The 10,597-nt window shown below is 37.9% G+C and overlaps 1 long non-coding RNA gene across 1 annotated transcript; it reads right to left on the bottom strand.

The window, feature by feature from the left end:
* Positions 1-2,454: 2,454 nt before the first annotated feature.
* On the bottom strand, positions 2,455-3,554 carry LOC140002326 (uncharacterized). The gene is made up of 3 exons (XR_011808687.1): positions 3,457-3,554; positions 2,987-3,061; positions 2,455-2,551 (listed from the first exon to the last, which is right to left on the bottom strand). It is a non-coding gene; the product is annotated as an uncharacterized lncRNA (long non-coding RNA).
* Positions 3,555-10,597: the final 7,043 nt, after the last annotated feature.

Raw genomic sequence — 10,597 nt, 5'->3', positions numbered from 1 at the left:
TTTAATTCCATTTCATTAAACAAAAATATGAAATGAAAAATGTACATTGCTATAAAATAAATAAATAAATAAAAATCATTCTTTATCCAGCTGCAAAACTTCCAGAATTGAACATGATTTGGAATTGACAAACAAGAAAGAAATAACATTTCCTGGCATCTTCTCACATATACTTTTCAGTCAGCCAAGGAGCAGAGTGCTATTATCTGGCACAAATGGACCAACTCACCAAATTTGCACAAAGCTTTAAACTTCAGGTTTCCCGCAGAGACGTGAACACCCAGCTCCCGCTAAATTAATAGATTTTAAACATTAATTTATGTTAAGTATGTTTGAAAGCACATCTGAAAACACAAAGTCATATAATGTCTGTGTATTCGATTACAAGCACATAATAAGATTTCACTTCTAGCACTCCAGGAAATCCTCTATATTGTTTTGTATCTTAGTGCTTAATGTACCCTGTATAACTGACACCTGCTTAAAATATGGTTCTGGATGCTTTGTTCAAACTTCTAAGCTCTACTCTTGTATTTCAGTTTGTGTCCTCCAATCACTTGCTTTTGACATGTGGGAAAAGGGTTATAGTCTGTTTTAACAGAGCCCTGGGTAGGTTGCTGTGGAGTCTGGAGTTCAGTGTAGTGTGGCACTAGGTGGGAGGATCTTGTGTCCTTTGGTAAGCAGCAGTTGTTATTTCTTCTGCCCCTCCATTCACAAGAGGAACATAGCCAGTTCCTCAGCTTACAGGTGGCAAAGCTTAATTATCTGCATTGCAGAGAAGTCTTGCCTGATTTATTTATGTATGTATTTAGTTTTCTGTGCAATAGAAATTTCCCCCTGGCAGTTCCAGAGACTTGTGAAATCCTCTTTTTTTTTTTTTCTTTTTTTTTTTTTCACACTTCCAGTGCTTGCTTATATCTTGCTCCACCTCTTTCAATTTCTTCTGTGGACAGTTAATTAATGGGGATGTTTGGAATAAACTGTTTTTCTTACCTCCTTCTACACACCCCTGTGATCTGCATCAGCACATTACTGGCTCTGTGGTATTTCTTACCAGGACCCTTGGGATTTTCCTGGATGCTCAAAGCATGAGTAACAGATCCTGGTTAGTATTTGGGCCTCTTGCTCATTACAGTTAGGATACGGATTCCATAGTAATATCGTTCTTAAACATTTACTGAGGCTAAACTGAAGACCTGCACTTCCTTTTGCAAATCCACATCCACATTTTCCTCCTCAGGTCTACATTGTGAGGGCATGGGATAAATATAAAAGGTGAGATCTGGAAAAGCTGAAAGGCCTATGAATCAGTGAACACCTTCCCTCTTTCAGCCCTGCAGGAACAGATGGACTGGAGAGTACAAGGCATCAGTAATTTATGAATGGCTGGGACAGCACTTCACTTAAATAAAACAACACATAGCATGAAAGGCTTGGTTTGAGCCTTGTTCCCAGGCCTCTGCTACTGAAGTCATCTGTGGAGTGTATAAAGGAATCACTTCTGAGTCTCTGCTGCTAGAGTCTAATGAATAATATATTTAAGTGTTTTAAGTGTCATTGATGCAAATAGATGGTGAATAGGGCTAAATAAATTAGTCCTTTATATATTGCCTCCAAATTAATTTCAATATGTTGTAAGCATATAGCATGTAACACTGTTTTGGACACTACCACACACTGTAGCTTGACAATTTCAGGATAAACAGTTTGAGTTTTGAATACTTTGACCAAAGTTAGTTTGGTATGTGCTTAATGCTTCTGATTTGTTTTGACCTAGATACATCAAAATGCATACTTCTATGCTTTATCCAGGCATAGTAATAGCTTTCTTGTTGCAATATAACCTTTTCATTGCAATGTAAGTCCTGCAGTTGAATAGGTTTCTAAGTGCTTTCCTGGTGTGTGGTTTTCAACACTCCTAGTATCTTGTTTCATATTCTTACTCTGCTTAGCTTTTTAATTATAATGTCACTAGTATCACTAAGATGCAATGTACAAGCCGAGGGCTGATGCTAACTAGAGCTGGAATAGGCTGCAGGTTTGAGACCAGGACCAAGAAAGTGTCTGGCTCATGCCACGTTGTCTGGAGGGCTTTGCTGGTCTTGGCTGCGGGCAGAGGAAGCAGCCCATATCCCTCTGCAATGGCTTCTGAAGTAATTGCTGCATTTCAGCTGGAGTTTCAGCTGTTCATTTGCAGGTTGGTTGCAGCTGTTTTGTTTTTTTTGTTTGTTTGTTTGTTTGCTTGTTTTTACCATCTGATTAATTTGTGGGTTTGCTAACACTGATCCTACCACCATGTTGCTTGGTCCTCTGCTGCAGTTTGTTATGTGCTGTGTTGGTACTAGTTGCTTGATTCTTAATGTGAGGAGTAGCAAGTGGAAGAGTTTAGCAAATATTGAGTCTCAGCTTCGACACATCCACATGAAATTAAATGTTAGTACATGCTGTAACACAGCATATATTAGTGCCTAGTGTAGTTCTTCCCCATTTCCGGGTCTTAAATGTCACAAACAACTCTTTGGCCTTGTGCAAAACATTGAAAGGCTTCATCCTTTGGTAAGAGAAAAAGGCCACTGCCGCAGTTTATATTTTTCTTTATAACCACCCACTCTGTTGGAAAGCGTGAGATCATCTGAATTCCTTGAGTTTGTGAACTGGCAAAGCAGCCAGTGCTAAGGGCTGGATTTCCTCTATGCTTTGCAAAAGTTCAAACAAACCCAAGTTAAATACCAGATCCTCAGGTGTCCGCTCTGTCTGGGGAAACATTGCCTGCATGTCCTTCGCTTCAAATCATTATGCTGGTATTTTCTACTGTTAATTTTTGCCTAATGGACAAGGTTTTCACCCTCAAAGTGGTTCATATTAATGGTGGAGGGAAGAAGGGAGAATGGCAGGAAAACTTTATGCAGTTCCATGACTTATTTCATGTAAAACTAATATTCTGGGAAACAGTGAACTACAGAAATACATAAAATATAGCGGATACCTTGGTCACTAGTTTTTGGTTGTTTGTTTGTTTGTTTGTCTGTTTGTTTTTATGCAGGGTCTGCTCCTTTTATCACTGAAAAAAAAAAAAAAGAAATCTATTAGGTTGTTATTTGGGTAGGGTTGACTTTTATTTACTTTTAGCCAGATCCAGACTGAGACCCAAAAGCCATAGGCCTAATCAGCACTATACTAACTGCTCCATTAATCCTCTTCTGCTGCTATTTTTCTCTCATCTATCCAGGAGACCGTTGTTACCTCAGAGCAGATAATTGATTTTTCTAGGAAATAACTGCAGCAGCTTATCAGTGATATCTCCCACATACCCCTGTACTGCAGGTCCCTATTACAGGCTGGCAGATTAGAGCTACCTTCTGATTATTCCAAAGCAGTAACTGTATGAACTGAAACCTAGTGCAAAAAGCCACAGCCAGTGTAACAATCAAACATACCTAACAGGTGTATACTTACACCTTTCAACCTCAGATGCTGCAGCAAGACAAGCAAATTTGCATGTTCCCATCTGACAGGGAGTTCTGCACAAATAATCTCACACATGAAGCGGCTGAATTAAAAAAAAAAAAAAAAAAAAAAAAAAAAAAGTCAGTTAAAGTAATTTGGGGCTGGGAGAGTTATTGAACTTAAAGTTCTAAGTTCAGGATCTCATTTTATTCAGTCTGATTTATAACTTTGGTATACAACAAGAAGTGCAAAGCTTCACCAGCCTTCCTTCCATCATGCTTTGTTACTGATGGAGAGTGCAGGAAAGTGTAAAATGCTGTTCCCTCACAGGAAATAAAACCATCTGCACATTAGAAATATTGATGGCTTTCAACAAGAGTAATCATTCTTCCTTTTGTCTATGATTTTGGAAATTGGTATCATTTCAATCTTTAAATATATGCCAGTGCCCATGTCAGAAGTTCCCTAATGCAGTGACTGAGTTACCAGATGGATTCAGAATGTAAGAGGAATTTAGGGAGGGTGAGATGAAGTGCCTAAGAAAGTAAAACTTGTATATGCACAACATAAAACACAAACTGTAATGACGCTAGGAACTAGTGTCATTAGAACTAGAACACTGCAGGTAGGCTCTTTGTTGTAGCTGGTTGCATTAATGACTTTAAAATAAAGCTGTGGCCAATGGAAAGGATAAAAATCCTGACTTGGCATAACTGAAATAATCAAAAGCACCTGAAAACAACATAGAACATATTTAAGCTCACGGAAAATATTCCCATGCTGTCAACTGGAGAACATGTAAAGTAATGCAACCTCTGAGAACACGGCCAGTCTACATTTAAAGTAATCTCTTAAAAATAATAATTATTTTTCAAGCATCCTGATGTCAAAATAAAATAAAATAAAATAAAATAAAATACCAAAAGCGAGTAAATGAATTCATAAGACAAAACATCAGGCACTGGATCAAAAGCCAGAGTTATGCCAATATTTATGCTTCGGGACAGTATTACTAAACAACAATTCTGCACAAAAGCTAAAGTAAATAAATATATAAATAAATAAAATGAAACTTTAGGTCAGCTGCTGATCTGAGAGCAGTGCTATGGACCCAGTGGAGGAGTTTGGCTGAAGATCTGAATTAGTTACATTTTTCTTTTCAGATTAACAGTGTTCATACTGCCTTTGAGGATTTTTCAAATACACCTCTCAGGGCTCTGCAGTAAAACCCTTTTGAGGAATAAAAAATATGATGACAAGTATGTGATAAGTCAGAATATTTTCAGACTACTCTGAATGAAAAAGATGCAAACAAATGAAAAAAAAATTAAATTAAGATTTTTTAGGATCACCTTTATTCTGTATCTCCTTAATTGGCCTCAGATAAAAACTCCTTCTCATAATTTGTTCTATGTTTTACATCTTGTTGGTTTGCAACATAGGGACAGTAAGTCAATATTCTCTCTTTGAAAATCTCTCTGAGAGTTAGGATTGTCTAGTATGAGATGTACAGTCAGAGTCAATCTGCTGTCTAGGATTTCTATTCTCTACTTTGTATAGAAACAACAACCAGAATAATTTCCCCAAAGTCTTGTGAAGGAATATCATTGAAATGCCCAGGGGGATTTAGATACAATCCTGTAAAGCTGTCAAGGATGTAAGACCCTGGTTAATGTTCATTTTTAGTTTCATTGCAGAGACTAATTGAATTGCTATTTAAAGAAAAAAAAAAGGGGGGGGGGGGGGGGGGAGGAGGAATAGTTTGTATTCTTAATGTTTATACAGCGATATTTACGGTAAATGACTTCTTATAAAAACACGGCATTTGAATCGAAAAGTTAATACTGACTGCATGTTTAAGGGTTTGGTCCAGTTTGTGTAAAAGAAGATACAGAATCTCTTGTCCTACTTTTACTTGTCCTACCATATCATTACAGATAGCAAATTCTTTTCCAAGTAGGACCCTATTGTGTTCTTTTTTTTTATAAGGTTTTATTGGGCTAGTTTGACAATATCTCCTGAAATATGAAGCAGAGGGAAATAGAAATAAGAATAACATTAAAATATGTTTTCAAAAATTGCTTTTGTCTTCTTGATTCTTTCTGGCAACCAACCTGGAATAATTTAATGAAGTGTGGAGCTTCAGCCTTTCTGACAATATAGTTAAATCAGTTTGCTGTAAGTTGGTCACACGGAAATACCAAATAACAGAACATATAGAGCTTTTTTTTTTTTTTTTTTTTTTTTTTGCATTTTTTCATCTTGGGAATGCTTTAGGATTTTGAAGGACTTCAGCACAGGAAACTAAATGATTAAGAAGAGCTTATTCATTATTGTCATTTTTATAGAAGAAATACCTTTCTGCATAGAACAGAATCATCTACAAGATTCCAAATGCAGTGAGGATGCTGTGGTCTTTAAAGAGTTTTGAATTACACAGAATTACACAGAAGTTACACAGAATTACACAGAATTACACAGAATTTTCTAGGTTGGAAGAGACCTCAAGATCATCGAGTCCAACCTCTAACCTAACACTAACAGTCCCCACTAAACCATATCCCTAAGCTCTATATCTAAACGTCTTTTGAAGACTTCCAGGGATGGTGACTCCACCACCTCCCTGGGCAGCCCGTTCCAGTGCCTCACAACCCTTTCAGTAAAGAAATTCTTCCTAACATCTAACCTAAAACTCCCCTGGCGTAACTTTAGCCCATTCCCCCTCGTCCTGTCACCAGGCACATGGGAGAACAGGCCAACCCCCACCGCTCTACAGCCTCCTTTAATGTACTTATACATAGCAATAAGGTCACCCCTGAGCCTCCTCTTCTCTAGGCTGAACAAGCCCAGCTCCTTCAGCCGCTCCTCATAGGACTTGCTCTCCAGGCCCCTCACCAGCTTCGTCGCCCTTCTTTGGACCCGCTCAAGCACCTCGATGTCCTTCTTGTAGCGAGGGGCCCAAAACTGAACACAGTACTCGAGGTGCGGCCTCACCAGAGCCGAGTACAGGGGGACGATCACCTCCCTAGCCCTGCTGGTCACACTGTTTCTGATACAAGCCAGGATGCCGTTGGCCTTCTTGGCCACCTGAGCACACTGCTGGCTCATATTCAGCCGACTGAGTTTGAAAGTTTGAGTTTTGAGTTTGAAAAACAAAAGTCATGTGGACTTAGAAAAATTAACATGAAACAAGGTATGGCTACAAGCAATATTAATTCCTTTCTTTGAGAAAAAATATCAACAGTTCTGTGTGTGTGTGTTAAAAAATATGATAGTCTAGGGTTGCCAATATTTTGCTGCCCTTTTGAAGAAAGTGATGTGTCAGAGAGACAGAACTCATGAGCTCATGCCACTAGCAGCACTAGCTGTACTGTGTCTTTTATGTCTTGCCAAAGAGAATGAATGTTTTCAATAAAGTTATTTCTCATTCTAGTAGGAAAGTATCAATAACAAAGCCTAACAATGCAAGTCGCTGATGTGAGAGAAGTCTTGAGTTTGTCAGATAAAAATGAAACTGTGCCCAGAGGAGGCAGGAAAGCACAGGCTATGAAAGGATAACTGTTTACTTGCCAGGAATATAGTGCTGTTCTAGGTATGATAATAGAGTTATATGATGACTTTGGGGGGAAAAAAAAAATAGTCCTCAAGCTCAGCATGCAAAATTTATTAGGAGTTAAAATAGGAGACCTGAAGTTTGTTGCCTGTAATTTTATCTATCAGGGGACCTTGTTCCCAGAGACATTTATGTATTCCTGAGGGCCTTAATTATCTTTCCCACTTTAAAGTCTTTGTCTAAAAGAAAATTTCCATCAGTAAGCCCTACAATGTGCTTATTTTAAAGAAGTTTATTGTAAAAAAAAATAAATTAATGGATGTGATCCCCCTGGATCCTGTATAATCTTTTGGAAATCCTGGCTACACCTTTGTGCAGTTGCTGTGGCAGAAATTTGGAAAGTTAGCTCAATATGTCACATGTAATAGGAGATGATAATCATCATTTGGTTAATTTCATTTTGCTTTACAGCATGTAATGAAATGCTGTTTTCAAGTCATTCCAGTAGCCCTGTGATTGATATATAATTACAGGTCTGATCTCATTGTACTTTAGTCAATTGACTGCCTCTCAAAGTAACTGAATTAAGCTGAATAAAGATTAAAAAGCACTTCATATTTCCAAAAAGGCTTTGAAAAGTTTTATGGAATGAGTAAGATTTCTTAGAGGGGTTTAGTAAAACTACTGTGGACATATTCATCTGAGTCCAAGCTGTTCTGCCAACCTCATCAGTGGAAGCTGCAAAAGGTAAATCTAACTTTCATAGATCAAAAGCAGTGATGGGTCTTGTGACAATTTTCTCTGGATTGCAGTCTGTGATTAATCTCTCTGCTTTGATATTAGAGAGATAGCAAGGAGTTTGATCCTGTATAATCAATGATCATTTCACAGCTACTGGGCTGAGCGGAGCTTACTTGAGTTGCTGAGCCAAATGGGAGTTCATGCTGTCATTTATTTAGTGTTTGCTGAAGGGAACATAATAATCAATGACCTCATCATATTTTGGATAGTTCATTTGCTCATAATAGTTGTTCTGTTAGTTTCTGGATTTAAAATTCTTACTTTGTTTTGACAATTGTACTAACTACATAAATAAGGTTTAAGTAATTTAATTGGTATGCAGGTAAGGGCTATGTAAGAACAGCTAAGTTTTAGCTCTAGATTTGTAACACAGAAATATGTATTTTTTCAGAGTTGATGTTCAAGTCTGGTTAAATATAAAGAAAGGGGCAACTTAAGAGATTGCACGCAGAGCTGGGACTAAGTCTTGATACAACTAAATCATCTCTTGAAGGGCAACATGGTTGAGAAGTTTTTCTGTACCTCTTGGTATTCCCAGCATCTTCAGCAAAACCAGAATTGGTGGCTCTTGGGCAAGCTCAGCCCCAGAGGGGCAGAAAGTATCACCCAAACTCACAAATCAAGTCAGCTTCAGAGAATTCATCTCCTCATTCCAAGTCCAACTTATGAGGCAGTGCCTCCTTTTTTGCCACTCCTAACGCTTGAGCTTGGGTGAAGCCAAAATCAGAGAGGTATCTGGTAAAATCAAGTTTGTCCATATCTTTAGAAATGACAAAGTCAACTGCATTGTGATGAATCATCAGTAATTAATCGCGTGCTTCTAGAAGATAAGTAGTTTCCTCTTTGATCTGTGATACTCTCTGACGCTATAGTTTAACAGAATCAATCATTTATTTATGTCTCCTTAGTAGCTTTGCCTTTTAAATTAATTGCCCTGTGGAATTCTGTATGTGTTAATGCTGAGTAGAGCTTCTCATCTTATGAAATATGAGGGCATTGATCTGAAGAAAATAAGTGACATGAAGCACGAAACAGTACTTAACGAATTGTCTTAATTGCACCTGGAAATCTTGTTGTGTGTTTCCTTTTAATCTGTGTGTTGGTTTGTAACCTTCAGCTCCCACTGAGAATCAGAAATATACATAGCCATCCTAAACTATCTAGTCTGTATTTGACCCCCAAGTTTGCTGACAGGTTTGTAAAGTCACAGTAACCAGATAATTCCTTGGTTAACACACAACTGATAATACTGAGAAGCTGATTCAAGTGTTGGCATCTATTTATGCTTGCAGCTTTCCCTCTGGATGAAGCTCTTTGTGTGGTTGTAATATATGTTATGTTTGTGCTCAGAGATTTTACTTACATTTCTTGAAATCGCAGCTTCTGCGTGAAAAGGATTTTTCATGCAGTTAATAATTGAAGGTTCTTGGGTAGATGTGCCTTTACTACCAAATGATACAGTTCAGGGGATAAATCATTCAAAATCAATCAGACTGTTATTCTGGATCAGTTTAAAAGAAAACAAACAAAATCCTGTTTTCTTTCCCTTACTCATCTCTTGTATCTGTCTGGTTGAAAGGTTTCCATCTGTAGATTACTTTTGAATAGCCGATGCAGTGACGAGAGAATGAGTTAGTTTGCACTTAACTCATGGTCTCCTTTCTGCTTTCTTCCCAATATCACACTGCCCCTTTCCAAAGTAGGAGTACTTCAGAGTTGCACTGCTCATTTGTTCCATCTGTGCCAGCATCCCATACATACTCTCAAAACAGGAATTAAAATGTTATCTAGTAAAAGGATTAAAGGCAATTAGGGGTCATCTGATTTAGTTTAAGATCCTTTTTGTTATCTTTAGATAGCCCTATTCTAAAAAGACTCACAGTCTCAGTTTTATTTCTCAATAATAAAAGCCATAGAGTAGACTTGCTGAGGTCACCTGGAGAAAAATGTGTAATGTGTTTCTGCAGGGTATCCAGTTCCAAATGGAATAAATACATTTCTAGTTTGTAATACAGACTACTTGCTCTTCTGGCAAGCTCATTTTTTCTTCCAGAATTGCATTACCTGACTCCTGTGCTGCAGGTTTAGTTCCTTTTTCCCTGTTGCTCTGTCTGCATCTTAAAATTTAGTATAAGAGGAAATTTAAATAATAAGTCTGTTTTCTTAAAATTCAGAGTCCTGACTTGACTCTTCACCAGGCCAGTTTCCTTCATAACCATGAACTCCACTAGGGAATGGTCACTGCAGCACAGACTGCCTCCTATCTTGCTCTTTCTAATTAGTTTTTCTGTGTTCATAAGCCGCAGGTCCAGTAATGCTGCAGATGCCCACCTTACGTGTGGAAAATGTTTAGTGTGGCTCCTGTCTTCAAGAGTGACCCCTGAGATTCAGTTAGAACCTGCAGTCACCTCGATGTCTTGGATTTGTGAAGACAAGTGGGGTTTTATCTTCTCAGTCCCTAAAAGAGGTTAAGTAACTGCTCAACTACCAGTAAAACTAAGAGGTACCTGAATTCTAACTTTCAGGGCTGAGGTTCCTGTAGGTATTGAAATACGTGCTTTACACATGGACAGATGCATATTGTTCTTTGCAGGGGCTGAAATAGATAAATGCTGTAAATAGGTACAACATTTATTCTGAGACAGACAAATTCAGCAGACTGACACACACTGCACATAGAGTGAAGTATTTTAAATCAATACCTTCAGTGTGATTTTATCCCCTAGTTTGGTTGGTCAACTTTTAAACTTTCAAATTCTGGAAAGCGGTTTACAAATGTTAAAATTCAGTCCTCTA

Source organism: Anas platyrhynchos, chromosome 4 (assembly GCF_047663525.1).
Source record: "Anas platyrhynchos isolate ZD024472 breed Pekin duck chromosome 4, IASCAAS_PekinDuck_T2T, whole genome shotgun sequence".
Classification (NCBI taxonomy): Eukaryota; Metazoa; Chordata; class Aves; order Anseriformes; family Anatidae; genus Anas; species Anas platyrhynchos.
The sequence above is the reverse complement of the archived record's forward strand: the minus strand, read 5'-3'. Positions and strand labels throughout refer to the sequence as shown.